The following is a 12,885-nucleotide window of genomic DNA, read 5'->3' on the forward strand; positions in this document are numbered from 1 at the left end:
AAAAATGGGCAGAAGACCTAAATAGACATTTCTCCAAAGAAGACATACAGATGGCCAAGAGGCACATGAAAAGCTGCTCAGCATCACTAATTATTAGAGAAATGCAAATCAAAACTACAATGAGGTATCACCTCACACCAGTTAGAATGGGCATCATCAGAAAATCTATAAACAACAAATGCTGGAGAGAGTGTGGAGAAAACGGAACCCTCTTGTATGTTGGTGGAAATGTAAATTGATATAGCCACTATGGAGAACAGTATGGAGGTTCCTTAAAAAACTAAAAATAGAATTATCATATGATTAAGTCAGAAAGAGAAAAACAAATATCGTATATTAACGCGTATATGTGGAACCTAGAAAAATGGTATAGATGAACCGGTTTGCAGGGCAGAAGTTGAGACACAGATGTAGAGAACAAACGTATAGAACCAAGGGGGGAAAGCAGTCGGGGGGTGGGGGTGGGGGTGTGATGAATTGGGAGATTGGGATTGACATGTATACACTGATGTGCATAAAATTGATGACTAATAAGAACCTGCTGTATAAAAAAATAAATTAAATTCAAAAATTAAAAAAAATAAACATCATAAGAACTTTAAGGATTACTTTTCCTCATTTATAAATAAAATCTAATAAATTAATTAAGATTATTGCTAACTTAAGGAAGTAACTATCCAGGGAATCAATAAAAATTTTTGAGTGTAGTGATTTTATTGTTTATTTGTTTAGTTTACTGTAATGCAAGTGCTGTCTCTGCCTCAAGAACGTACCTAATGGCTGGGTCACTGGTGGCCAAGTACAGCACATGCACGGTGGCTTGCTGTTCCAAGATATCAAATTCAGATCACTAACTATTTCAAATTTTAAGAGCAGCAGGCATTACTAATATTCATTTATACAGTACACTTTTGGTCTCTCGCTATAGATAGATGATAGATAATAGATGCCTGTATATATATATATATATATATATATATACACACACACACACGTAAAAAACAGAAAACAAAAAACAACATAGAGAAACTTGATCAAAAGCTGCAGAGCTAAAGCCTCCAAAGGGACAAACCCTCCACCTGAGTGTTTGCCCTGGGTAGCAAGTGACTTCCTGCTTTGCAAACAAACGTTTCAAACGGCTGATTTTTAAAATGCCAAAGAACCCTACATGTCACCATTTTTTGACCATTTACAGAGAAAAATGAACCAGAATATCAGGAATATTGTGGTTCGATGTTCTTAAGCTACAGAAATATTTAAAAGTTAAAGGAGCATTACAGCAAAGAAGATAAGAGATTTCAATCACTCTTCCTCCCAGGAATTTTCAGATTTTATTGCAGCTTAAGAATCATCCAAATACTATGGCCTAAGTTCCTGGCTTCCTGGCTTCACACTCTGAGATTCTGCTCTGTAAAGTGCCAAAGACCAGCAGCCTTAGCACCACCTGGGAACTTGCTAGAAATGCAAACTCTTTTTTTTTCTTTGGCCGCACCGCTCGGCTTGTGAGATTTTAATTCCTTGACCAGGGATTGAACCCCGGCCCTTGGCAGTGAAATCATGGAGTCCTAACCACTGGACCACCAGGGAATTCCCTAGAAATGCAAATTCTTGAGCCCACTCCAGACCTCCAGAATCTAAAACTCTGGGGGTAGGATCCAGTCAGCAGGGTTTAAACAAATTCTCAGAGGTGATTCTGATGCACACAAAAGCTTACTAATCACTGAGATATAGCATGGTTATTTTTACCATGGTGGTTCTCACTTTGCAAAAGTACTGATGCCTCGTCTGCTGGTCCAGGCCAGTAGAATCTGAAGCTCTGCCTACATTTAGAGAAACACTGGCAGATAGATAGCTGCTGGATTAGTTTGTGGAAAGTCTCTCCTCTCTCTAAAATGATATACAACTATCTTCAGCTAAAACCTTGAATAAATATAGCTTCTGCCTACACACCCATCTTCACTTCTCTCCATCACTTTCTTCTCTTCCTACTCTCCCCTCTCTGTAGCCCCTCAGTGCCCTGCAAGCACTGTGTCCTCCAGCCTCTGCCTAGAACTGCCACCTTGCCCCATTTTCATTGGTCTAATACCCATTGTCTTTCAAGGCCCCAGTCAAGGTCATTCCAGGCAAGAATCTGCTTTGACTCTGTCTAGTTGTGTGTACATCTCTGCCCCTCACTTCCCTCCATCAAGGCATTTCCTGAACTGCACTAGAAAGGTTTATTTGTGAGCTCCTCCTCTATCCTCTGATTCTCCTAGTCCCCACCTTCACAGCCAAGGCAAGGCCTTGTTTGTCTACTGCTGTGTGCTTAGCATCTAACACAGGGCACGCTGGTGCTCCATCACTGTTAGGAATGACTCACCAGGTGGCACATTATTAGAAGTGCTATAAAATGTTAAGAGCATGGGCTTTAGCACCAGACTACTTGGGTTCATGTCCTAGCTCTACCATTTACTAGCTATGTAAGTTTGGACCAATTACTTCATCTCTGTTCCTCAGTGGTTGGTGTTGATGAAACTTTTGTTGTTATTTTTTAATTGAAGTATAGTTGATTTATAACGTTGTGTTAATTTCTGCTGTACAGCAAAGTGATTCAGTTATACATTTACATATACATTCTTTTTTTTATATTCTTTTCCATTATGGTTTATTATAGGTTATTGAATATAGTCCTCTGTGCTATACAGTGGGAGCTTGTTGTTTATTTGTTGTGTTTTTTTTTGTTGTTGTTGTTGTTTTTGTGGTACGTAGGCCTCCCTCTGCCGTGGCCTCTCCCGTTGCGGGGCACAGGCTCCGGACGCGCAGGCCCAGCGGCCATGGCTCACGGGCCCAGCCGCTCCGCGGCACGTGGGATCCTCCCAGACCGGGGCGCGAACCCGGTTCCCCTGCATCGGCAGGCGGACGCGCAACCACTGCGCCACCAGGGAAGCCCTGTTGTTATTTTTAATTGCTCTCTCTTGCTGAGAAACTACTCTGTCACAGGGTCTGTGCTGAGTGCCTTTAAAAAAAATTGTGTGTGCATGATGTCATTTAGTTTTCACAACAATCTGGGAACTGGTTAGCTATTCCCACTCAAGGGAAGGAGGCTTGGCAAGGTTAATCAACTTGCCAAGCCCCGTTTAAAAAACAACATAGATTGGAGGTCACATGGGACAATTTGAGGCAGAATCCAAACTCCAAATCCAGCTCTTGCCTCTATACTATCTCGTGCTCTGAGACGAGCTGCCAAGATTTAAATACACAAAGAGTTAAACACACGATGGTGTGAAGGATGCTACAAAGTGGTATAGGATTCTCTTCCAAACTTGTGGCCCAGAGAAGGGCTACAAACTCATCAGGAAGGATGTCGCGGCAAAGATAAGCCCAGATGGCAAACTCATTAACCTACCCAGTGGGATGCACCGAGGGTAAGGAGGCCCAGTGTAGACACTTTTCTAAACAGAAGCTGGCAGGCATTTCCTAAATATTGTTACTGATGGGTAATAAAATGTCCTTCCCACCCCCAGCCTCACTTCCCCCCACAGGCTTGATTTAATAGATCCAGGTAGAGCCTGGCAATTTGCATAATGACCAGTGCGCCAGTCTATTCACCTCTTGGTGATCTCTAGACCACACTTGGACAAACGATGCTTTGTATCTCTCATATTTTACATGCCATTTTCTGTTGTTTTGTGCTAATATTTTACGTGCATTATTACAAAAACCTAACATAGAGATTTTAAAGGAATGACCTTTTTCAACATAAATAGCGATTCTCATATTTTCTCCTCATAGCCCCAGGGAGGATGCAGAATACTGTCACCGCCCAGGGTTGGGTGAGCCTCTGCCCTGTCTTCTGAGACCCATCCCTGCCCTACGCGCTCCCGGGAGACAGGACCTTGGATGGATTCAGCCTTGACTCAGTGATCAGGCTGATTCTCCTGGGGTCCCCCTGGTTCTCCTTCAAACAACTCAGCAAATCAATCTCTGTGGCTTCAACAGAGCTGCAGGTGCAGCTTTGGAAAGTTTACATAATTCCAGCTGCACAGTGAAGTGGCAAAACCTTGACAAAATATTAGCTCTGTTCCACCTGGCAACCCCACTTCAGGTGCACGAAAATACGGTGTCATTCATGACACATTCAGACATTTTCCCTGAGGGGAAATTTAAGTTTAACATGAAATCAAGTTGTCATTCCTTTCGGCTTTTAAACAGAGATTGAACACTCAGATAGGAAGTGCTCGGAACTGTGATTTTGATTTTAAGGCAAAGTGAAATATTGTTAGTAGTCTAAATGTGAGTAATTTAACTTTAAAGATTATATTTAAATATAATTTTTACATTTTTAATTGAATTATATATTTAAATAAAAATTTACTAATACTTTTACCCTCAAACAGTAAAGATGTTATTTAAGCTCAGGGATAAGTTCACCAAAATGTCTGTTTGTTAAATGACACTTTGATGTTCCCAACTCTTTATCAAACATTTATCGAAAACCCAATGTGCCAGGTGCTGTGCTGGGGGCTAGGAATAAAAAGATCAATAAGCTGGCATCTCTATGTCCTAGGAAAGAAGTGCGTGGGAACAATTACTGAGAATACAAATACAAAAAGCACTATAACGAAGTACTGTGAGGGCTCCGAGAAGAGAGGTCAGATCTGCACGTGGATGGAGAGACTTGTAAAAAGGAAGTAATCTGCTGGCATTTAAAATAAGCTTTGAGGGCTTCCCTGGTGGCGCAGTGGTTGAGAGTCCACCTGCCGATGCAGGGGACACAGGTTCGTGCCCCGGTCCGGGAAGATCCCACATGCCGCGGAGCAGCTGGGCCCGTGAGCCATGTCCACTGAGCCTGCGTGTCCGGAGCCTGTGCTCCGCAAGCCTGCGTGTCCAGAGCCTGTGCTCCGCAACGGGAGAGGCCACAACAGTGAGAGGCCCGCGTACCGAAAAAAAAAAAAAAAAAGCTTTGAATAAGAACCTGCTGTATAAAAAAATAAAATAAAATAGGCTTTGGATGATCAATAGATTACTTAACAGAGAAGGGAGAAAAGAGGACTCTGGACAGAGAGATGAATTGCAGCAGGGTGGTGATGTAGATGCAGAAGGGAAGGTGGTCAGATCATGCCCATCAGGAAGTAGAGGGAACAGCAGAGGGAAAGGAACCTGCAAAGAAAACTGAGTAGTAGTTGGGAAGCCAGGAGACTGTGGAATCCCAGAAGGCAGGACAAGAGCAGAGAAGGTGGTAGTCCATGAGGTCACATGCTGTAGACAATGAAGTGAGAGTCTTGGCAAGACTAAGGTGCAAAGGTGCAGCTAAGCTGCCCCAGCGGGTCAGGCAGATGAGGAGACAGAACAGAATGGTTTCCTGGGTGAATGGTTGATGATGACACGAGGATGTCATCAACAGTTCTTTCATGCATTTCCTGGTGGGGAGGAAAGGAAGATGGAAGAGTAACTCCATGGTAGGCAAAGGTTGTTTTGCCATGAGGAGGTCTTAAGCAGATTTAAATGACAGTGGAAAGAACCAATCAGAGGGGAGTGTAGTGAGGCCACTGGGAGGGTGGGAGGCGGTGAGAGCCGAGCTTCGGATGCAGGGAAGGGCCGTCTCTTCCCTGGAGGCAGGAAAGGAGGAGGAAGAGATGGGTGTGGGAGGAGGTACTTTCGTGGAGCTGGTGGTGAGAGGCGATTTCCTCTGAGATGGCAAAGCTGTCTCCCGAGAGTGAGGTGTGTGTGCACGTGCGTACGTGTGTGTGTGTGTCCCCCATGCGTGGGTGGGGAAATGTATCTGGGAATCATTAGCGTCTCCAGCAGCACGAGGGCTCAGGGGCCTCTTCTGATATTTCTGGACTTAGATCACACTGTTCCCTGGCTGCTTTGTGCTCTCCCGTACAACGCATGAGTGTGTGTGTGTCTGGATTTAGGTATAAAAATTCAGATGTGCTTGCACTTTCTTGCCGGCAGAACTTCTACTTTCCCTCGGTTCCTGGTAGAGCTCAGGTACGTAGCATGTGCTCCATAAAGAACTTGGTTCATGAAAGATCTTTCCACTCCTCGTGCCCCTGCTTTAGCCCGACTCCAAAGGGGAAGAGCAACTATCATTCTAGAGGGATCGCGCCCTGGGGACAGGGAACTGAAATTGCGTCAGCGTTTTTAGTACAAAAGTCTATTATGGTAAATAAAGCAGAAATTTTACCTGGTCCGAGCAATGATTGTGTGTATGCTGTGATACTGAATGAGAGCTTTAAAAAAAAAAAAAAAAAAAGTAAATTTTATGCTTTACTGCCTATCTCCTCCACCAACACACACACACACACACACACACACACACACACACACACAGCCTGTTCTGCATATGCACTTGTGGGTGCCCACACACAACCCAAGTCTGAAATCTTTCTGCTCCTTCAAAGGCTGGCAGCAGGATTTGTCTGTAACGTGGCAGGCAGACAGGAGAAAGGGTTAAGTAAGGATCTGGAGCAATGCTTCCACTGTCCTTTGAGGAGTAACAAAGAGAGGAAGCACAGCCTTTGTGGAAGGAAATTCCCAGGTCCTCGCGACCTGCCCTGTGAACCCCTGAGGGGTGTCTGATAATAAACACTTGCAAACAAAACAATCCATAAAGGTGTTTTTTCACTAACATTTGCGCATTTTTCACCAAAGGGCTAGAACAGCTTTTCCTGCATCTGCAGACCCCAGAGGGGGCCTGGCCATCCACCTGCTGGCAAAGCCCGACCATCTTGTCCAGGCTCAGGGATGGCGTTTCTATGTGCAGGTCCCCTGATCCCTGGGGGTCTCTGATTGTGCAGGGGCCCCATCCTCATAGCGGGCTGCTGGGATGCAGATGGTAGACCCCACACAGGGTGGGTACCGACGACTGTGTGCAGACCTGAGACCCACCTTTCCTCTTCCATAGGAACCCCCAGACGCAAGCCTGAGCATTGCAACCTTGACTCACAGTGCAGTGACCTTCCCAGGAGTGGGGAGCGCTTGACAAAGGCATGAAACCTCTCCTAGTAAAGTGTGTCCATTAAGTAACAAATTAGGCTTCCTCCTCTGCAAGGAGGAAAAAAAAACAAACCTAACCAAAACCAAAACAAAAAAGCAAACCCTCCAAACAACTACAGACCCCCCTGGAGACTTGATGGCAAATATTCTTACAAAAATTTCTTGGAAGGAGCTCAAAGCATATTAAGACCAAAATGCAAAACTTTGAGCAAAATTCTAGTTTGGGTCAGTTTATTTGTAATATTGCACCTTTTTTCTTCCAAAACTAATAGGATGTGAGGTTTATTGCATCCATTTTGTAGATAAATAAATCAAGGATCAGAAACTGGTCTAGGAAAATAGGAAAGATCTAGGTGACTCAGGTGTCTTTTCTCCTCTGTGTGTGTGTGTGTGTGTGTGTGTGTGTGTGTGTTGGTGCTGTGTGTACATGCATCTATGCTTTTTTAAAACTATAATATGCTTTAAAACCCCTTTATTAATTGCAATCTAACCCAGGATCTTAGCATGACAACCCCGTTTCTGCGCTAGACCTGAATCCACTTCACGACAAGGGTGAGGGTTGAGTAGATCCTCAACTACAAATAGAAAGCTGAAACTTTATTTCCGAAATGCCATTACTGATCTCTGAGATATTTTTAGATGAGATAATCATACACGTCAACTCATTTGCATGTGCCCAGAGCTGCCGGGCGACCTGCATGGTGACCCCAGCACTGAGGACCATGTAGACCGAGGGAACGATAAGTTCCAGATTTCATGGGGGCAGGGTTACCCGGAGCCTTGCACTCAGGCCCCCTGCTGCCCTTTGTACTGTGACAATGCGCGGAAGCACAGGCTTGTTAGAGGAAATTCCCAGGGCCTTAGTTTGGACATTAGACCGCTGCTTTGCCGTGCTGGACCGGCATCTAAAAATAAACATGCGGGTCTGCACGGGTTTCTGTGATTTTGTACTGCATAGTTGATTATATTTCAAGGGATTTTTAAAAATTTTGTTTTCAAGAAAGTGAGCCTGGGTAAACCTGGAGAATAAAATATATTGCAGTTTTGTTTCAATTTGACAAAATGCAGCATTTGCTGACATCCACTTCTACTGAAAGAACGGCAGCTTCTTTTCCCTGAGATTTCAAAACAAAGATGGAAAAAATGAAAAGCACGTGGAGATGCTGCCCAAGCAACTGCAGAAAAGATGTGAGGGTCCAAAACTGCAAGACCAGAAAGTTCTTCTGAGTCCTGGAAGGACGAAGTATTAGCAAAGCCTCCGAGGGGACCTGGAGCAGTGAGTGATGTGTGCAGGCCCCTCTCCCCAAGCTAAATTATCGCTTTTGTAAAAGCCTCCAGGTCCTTAGCTGGCAGACAGGCTGTTATCAGGTGGCTCATTTAGCAGAAAAGGAAAGATGGATGGAAAACAATGGCTGATGAACTTGACTCAAAGCAGGCAGCCAGCTGCAGCCAGCTCTCCTCTCCCCGCAAAAGTCAAATACCGCATTTACAGTCCCCGTAATTTAGAGGATGGTAGAACCATTTATTTTGAACTTTTTAAAATTAGATTTCGGGATGGCAAAGAATACATAGACATATCCTCGTGTTTTCATTTTATACATAGAGCAAAAATCAGGGACAAAGCTCCGAGTCTTGCTGCTAACTTGCTTGATCGCAGTTTGGCTGAAAATGTACCAAAATGTGGCAGTTTTCCATCAAATAGGAATGTGTTTGCAGCACAAGAAGTAACCCACGATCTAGTTAAAGAGTAACCCAAGAAGAGCTGTTTGGAGTGAACTTTTCCCATCTCATTGTTCTCGTTTCTTTTTTGCTTTTTCCTGGAAATCCAACCTTTTGACTGTTGCTGCAAAGACCCTATTTAAAAAGCATCTCAGCTGATGGGTAGGGCTAGCTAGTCAAAAGGCAGCGCCGATCACTCTGTCGTCTGATGCTTTTTTTTTGCAGACTTTCATTTGGTGGCTTGGGCTGGAACCCTGACATCATGAGACTCTTGGTAGCTTTGAGTGGGAAGGACTCGAGGTCATCACCCAGGCTCCACCCAGTGCGGGCTTCCCTTTGGGAACACCCTGGCCATGGTCTTCCAAGGTGCTGGAACACTGCCCAGGACACGGTGTTCACCCTGCCACAAGGCAGCTCACCCAGTTTTAGACAACTCAAGTGGTGGGTAAATCCTTCTGTACATTGAGCTAGGACCTGTTACCCTATGATTGCCACGGATCCATCCTCTGTTGACCCCTTTTCCCACCTTGAGCAATCTTTAAATATTTGAAGGCAACCTTCATGGGCTGCAAGACTTACTTCCTACTTCAAATGACCTCTGGTTCTTTCAACTATTCTGCACATGACGATTTTCTCATTTTCACCATCTTGGTCAGCCTCCTTTTTTCAGATCTGTTTTTTCAGATCTATCTATTTCAGCCTCCTATTTTCAGATCAGATGTATTTTTTGAGGCAACATACTAGGTACTTAAGCTAATTAATCTTCTCTACAACCTTGCTTGGTAAATATTATCTGCATTTTCAGAAACAAGTCTAAGACTTGATGAGATACAACTACTTATTGAAGGAGATGGCAGATGGAGGATTCAAAAGTGGGTCTACCTCTTTCTAGCCCGCTCCATGCCTCTGATGAAAAAACAAATGTTGGTCAGGTACAGGCAAGGTTGGTCTCAGATACATCCCGAGATCTGCAGTAGGTCCTTAGAAACCTCCCATGCAGGGGAACCTCTTTTTTTTGTTGCTACAAGGTATGCTTACTGATAGAGATGAAGGTTAACTTGAGGAGTTAGGAAATGACCATCAGAAAACACTGCCTGCTGGGAGGCAACTATACACAAGGTGGGTGTGCAGGAAATTTGGAGGCAAAGGGATACAGGAGGAACAGGAAGCAAGAAGGAACTCAGAAGGTTTGGAAGGCATTTCGTTTGGAAGCTGCACGCAATGATGAAGCAGGAAGAGAAGGCTCAGACAGGGAAAGGGTGAACCCTTGAGAGTGCCTAAAGAGTTTGCTGCAGCCTAAGCCTGGTGGTTGTATCTGGAGCACAAATAGAAAGTATTTGTTTCCTCCCAGCTGTGCATGCACCCCATGGGGGTGCAAAGCTCGGGGACAAAGGATACTATGCCTGGCCCCCAACCTCTGATTCTAGGTGAAATGAACACAAATTAGAAAGAACCCAAGTGTAATCAGAAAGGGAGTCCTTACAACCATGCCACAGTGGGGGTCAGGGATCCCTTCTTTGCTCTGTGTCTGTAAGTTTCCAGATTTTTCCTGCACGACTTGGTGGAGCTACTTCCTTCTCTTCTCCTGACTGCTTTCCAAAGCAGAGACTGCCTGAGGATGACACTGCCTTCCTCCTCAGCTGCCCTACTTCAAACCAGCTCTCCACCCAACAATGAATACCAAGTGGATTCCTCTAAGCTGCAGGGCGCTGCTCCCTGGAAGCCATTGCCACATAGTGTTTGACGGAAGGTGCCAAAGGACAACATTAATGTCACAGCTGTGCCCGTGGGCATAGTCATGAAATGTCTCCCTTAAGATCTCCTCTTTGCCAGTTTGACCCAGAGAACGACAGAGCCCTGCCCTTCAAATCATCACGTAACATGACAGAAGTGAGTGCAGAGGCTCCCTGGATATTATCTTCTCTGTATACTCATGAAGGCAGGGGCCTCTTTTCCTTCTAATTCTCCATCTTGTTCACCACTTGAGAAAATCCAGGTCCAGCAAATGGATGTGGACCCACCCAGGGTCACCTGGCTAGGGAATTGCAAGTGCTGAACTAGATCAAGGTGCTGAAACACAGCCCAACTTCCTTTCTACTAAATCACTCTGGCTTCAAGCTCCTGCTGTCTTTACTTGAATGTGCTGGCTTTGGTTAAAGATAAGGCTTTCAGTTTTCCTTCAGACTTTATAAGGAAAAGCAAGACAGAGGATGATAAAAGGCACATCTTCTCTATGGGGAGCTGCATGGAGGCAGGGCTCGCATTTGTGTCGTTGGTCATCGTATTTGTAGCAGGTAGCACAGTAACTGGTATGGGAAAGGTGTTCAGTACCTATTTGCTGAAAAATGAGTAAACCTCTGACTTGGAGTGGTGGCGAATGAGGGGCACTGATAAAGAAACACCTCCTGGGAGAGACTATTCACAGCGACATAAAGAAATAGATTCGAAAAGATATGGCACAGGGTAGGTACTCAAAATATTTGGTGAAAAAAAAAGAATCCAGCAAGTCTCATAAAGGAGAGTGTGGAAAAATATTATGGAGAGTGGCAATCTCCTTGGAAGACTTCAAACTATAGACCTCAATCTGGGGATGATTTGGGCCTCTTCAGACAATGTATCCATTCATTTGTTCATCCATTCATTCATTCATGAATTCAAAAACACTGAGCACAGGCTATGTACCTGGCATTGGTTCAAGTGCTATGGATTCAGAAGTCAATCTCCAGTAACTCCTCAAGGATGAAAATAATAAACCTAGCAACGATCATTTAATGTACTAAGGGCTATGGCAGAAGCACTTCGCTAAGTTGCCATAAAATCGCAGACTTGAGGGGCATTTAGTTTAAGGTGGACTGGATGGGGGGAGGGGGGAGGAACAATCAGGCTGCAGTGGGTAGTTGGGCGGAGAAGATGAATGAAGTTATCGGGGACAGAGAGAACAGCACACACAGACATAGGTAGGCATTAGAGCTCTCTCATATTGGGGAAATGGAAGGTATTGGGTACAGCTGGAAAGTCAGAGGGTGAGAAGTAAGGCTGGCCAGATGATAAGGACCAGACCTTGAAGGTCTTGCCTACCTTCCTTAAGTTGGGGCTTCACAAACTTTAATGCATGTGAATCGCCCAGGGACCTGGTTAAAATGCAGATTCAGTAAATCTGGGGAGCAGGTAGAGAACCTGCATCTCTAACAAGCTGCCCAATGACGCCTGATGCAGCTGGTCCCTGGACTACCCTTTAGGAAGCAAGGCTGTAAGCAATGGGGTGCAATGGAAATATTTCACTGAAGAGAGTGACATTAAGAGAATTGCATTTTCCCAAGAACCCTGTAGCAGGGTATGGAGGACGGAATGGAGGGAGACTCTGCTGGGGTAAAATACAGAAATGGCAAGAAATTTTGAGCATCTGAACTAAATAAAGTTAGGAAAGAACAGTCAATGTTCAAATAAACAGGTGTAGACTGGTATTCTATGAAGTCGCTCTAAAATATTTCTCCCAGAGGAAAGATTGCTTGTGAGGACGAAGATGAAACAATGAAAGCATAAGAGGCAAAAAAAAGTCAAAGAAGCATGTAGTGTTATTTGAATAAGTCTAGACCCCCCTCTGGGTCTCAGTGGACATGTCATCTCTAGCCCCACCAATGACTGAAAAAGTAGCCAGCTAAGGGGAGCAGCATCCCTGCAGACAATTATCACAACAGAGCAAATAAAATCAGCCTTCTCAGCCATCACTTGAGAGACACTTGCATCTAGTTTCAGGAAGCTTCAGGAAGAACAATTGTTTCATAGCAAATTCTGGAAAATTACATGGCAGTCCGCCTGATCCTGAACACAGTGCTTGTTCATTTCTTATAACTCATAGGTACCCGAAATTAGAAACACCTATTTATATTCCTGTCAGAAAATACCCTATCAGCTCTAAGGCATCTTTAACTGAAAGGAAAAACTCAGAAAGGAGTAAAAAAAAAAAAAAATCAAGGGAAGGGTCTACATTGTTGAAAAGGAAAGGCGGGTGGTAAACTTTTTTCTCACATACTGAAGCCCCCAAAATGCAACTTCTAATGGGATTTCCCTCCAAAGAAAAGAAGAATCAGCTTCGTGTTCTAGGTACTATTCTGGGTGGCATTCTGTATCCAAAGAGGTACAAAAGCAAAACCCCCAAGCGTCATCTCCCCTCTCACTCTTTTT

The 12,885-nt window shown here is 44.4% G+C and overlaps 1 protein-coding gene across 12 annotated transcripts in view; it reads right to left on the reverse strand.

Annotated features, from left to right (window-relative positions):
* ADGRF5 (adhesion G protein-coupled receptor F5) overlaps positions 1 to 12,885 on the reverse strand; it is a 143,519-nt gene that overhangs the window by 129,950 nt on the left and 684 nt on the right. The window lies entirely within an intron of this gene.

Source organism: Physeter macrocephalus, chromosome 18, assembly GCF_002837175.3.
Source record: "Physeter macrocephalus isolate SW-GA chromosome 18, ASM283717v5, whole genome shotgun sequence".
Taxonomy (NCBI): domain Eukaryota; kingdom Metazoa; phylum Chordata; class Mammalia; order Artiodactyla; family Physeteridae; genus Physeter; species Physeter macrocephalus.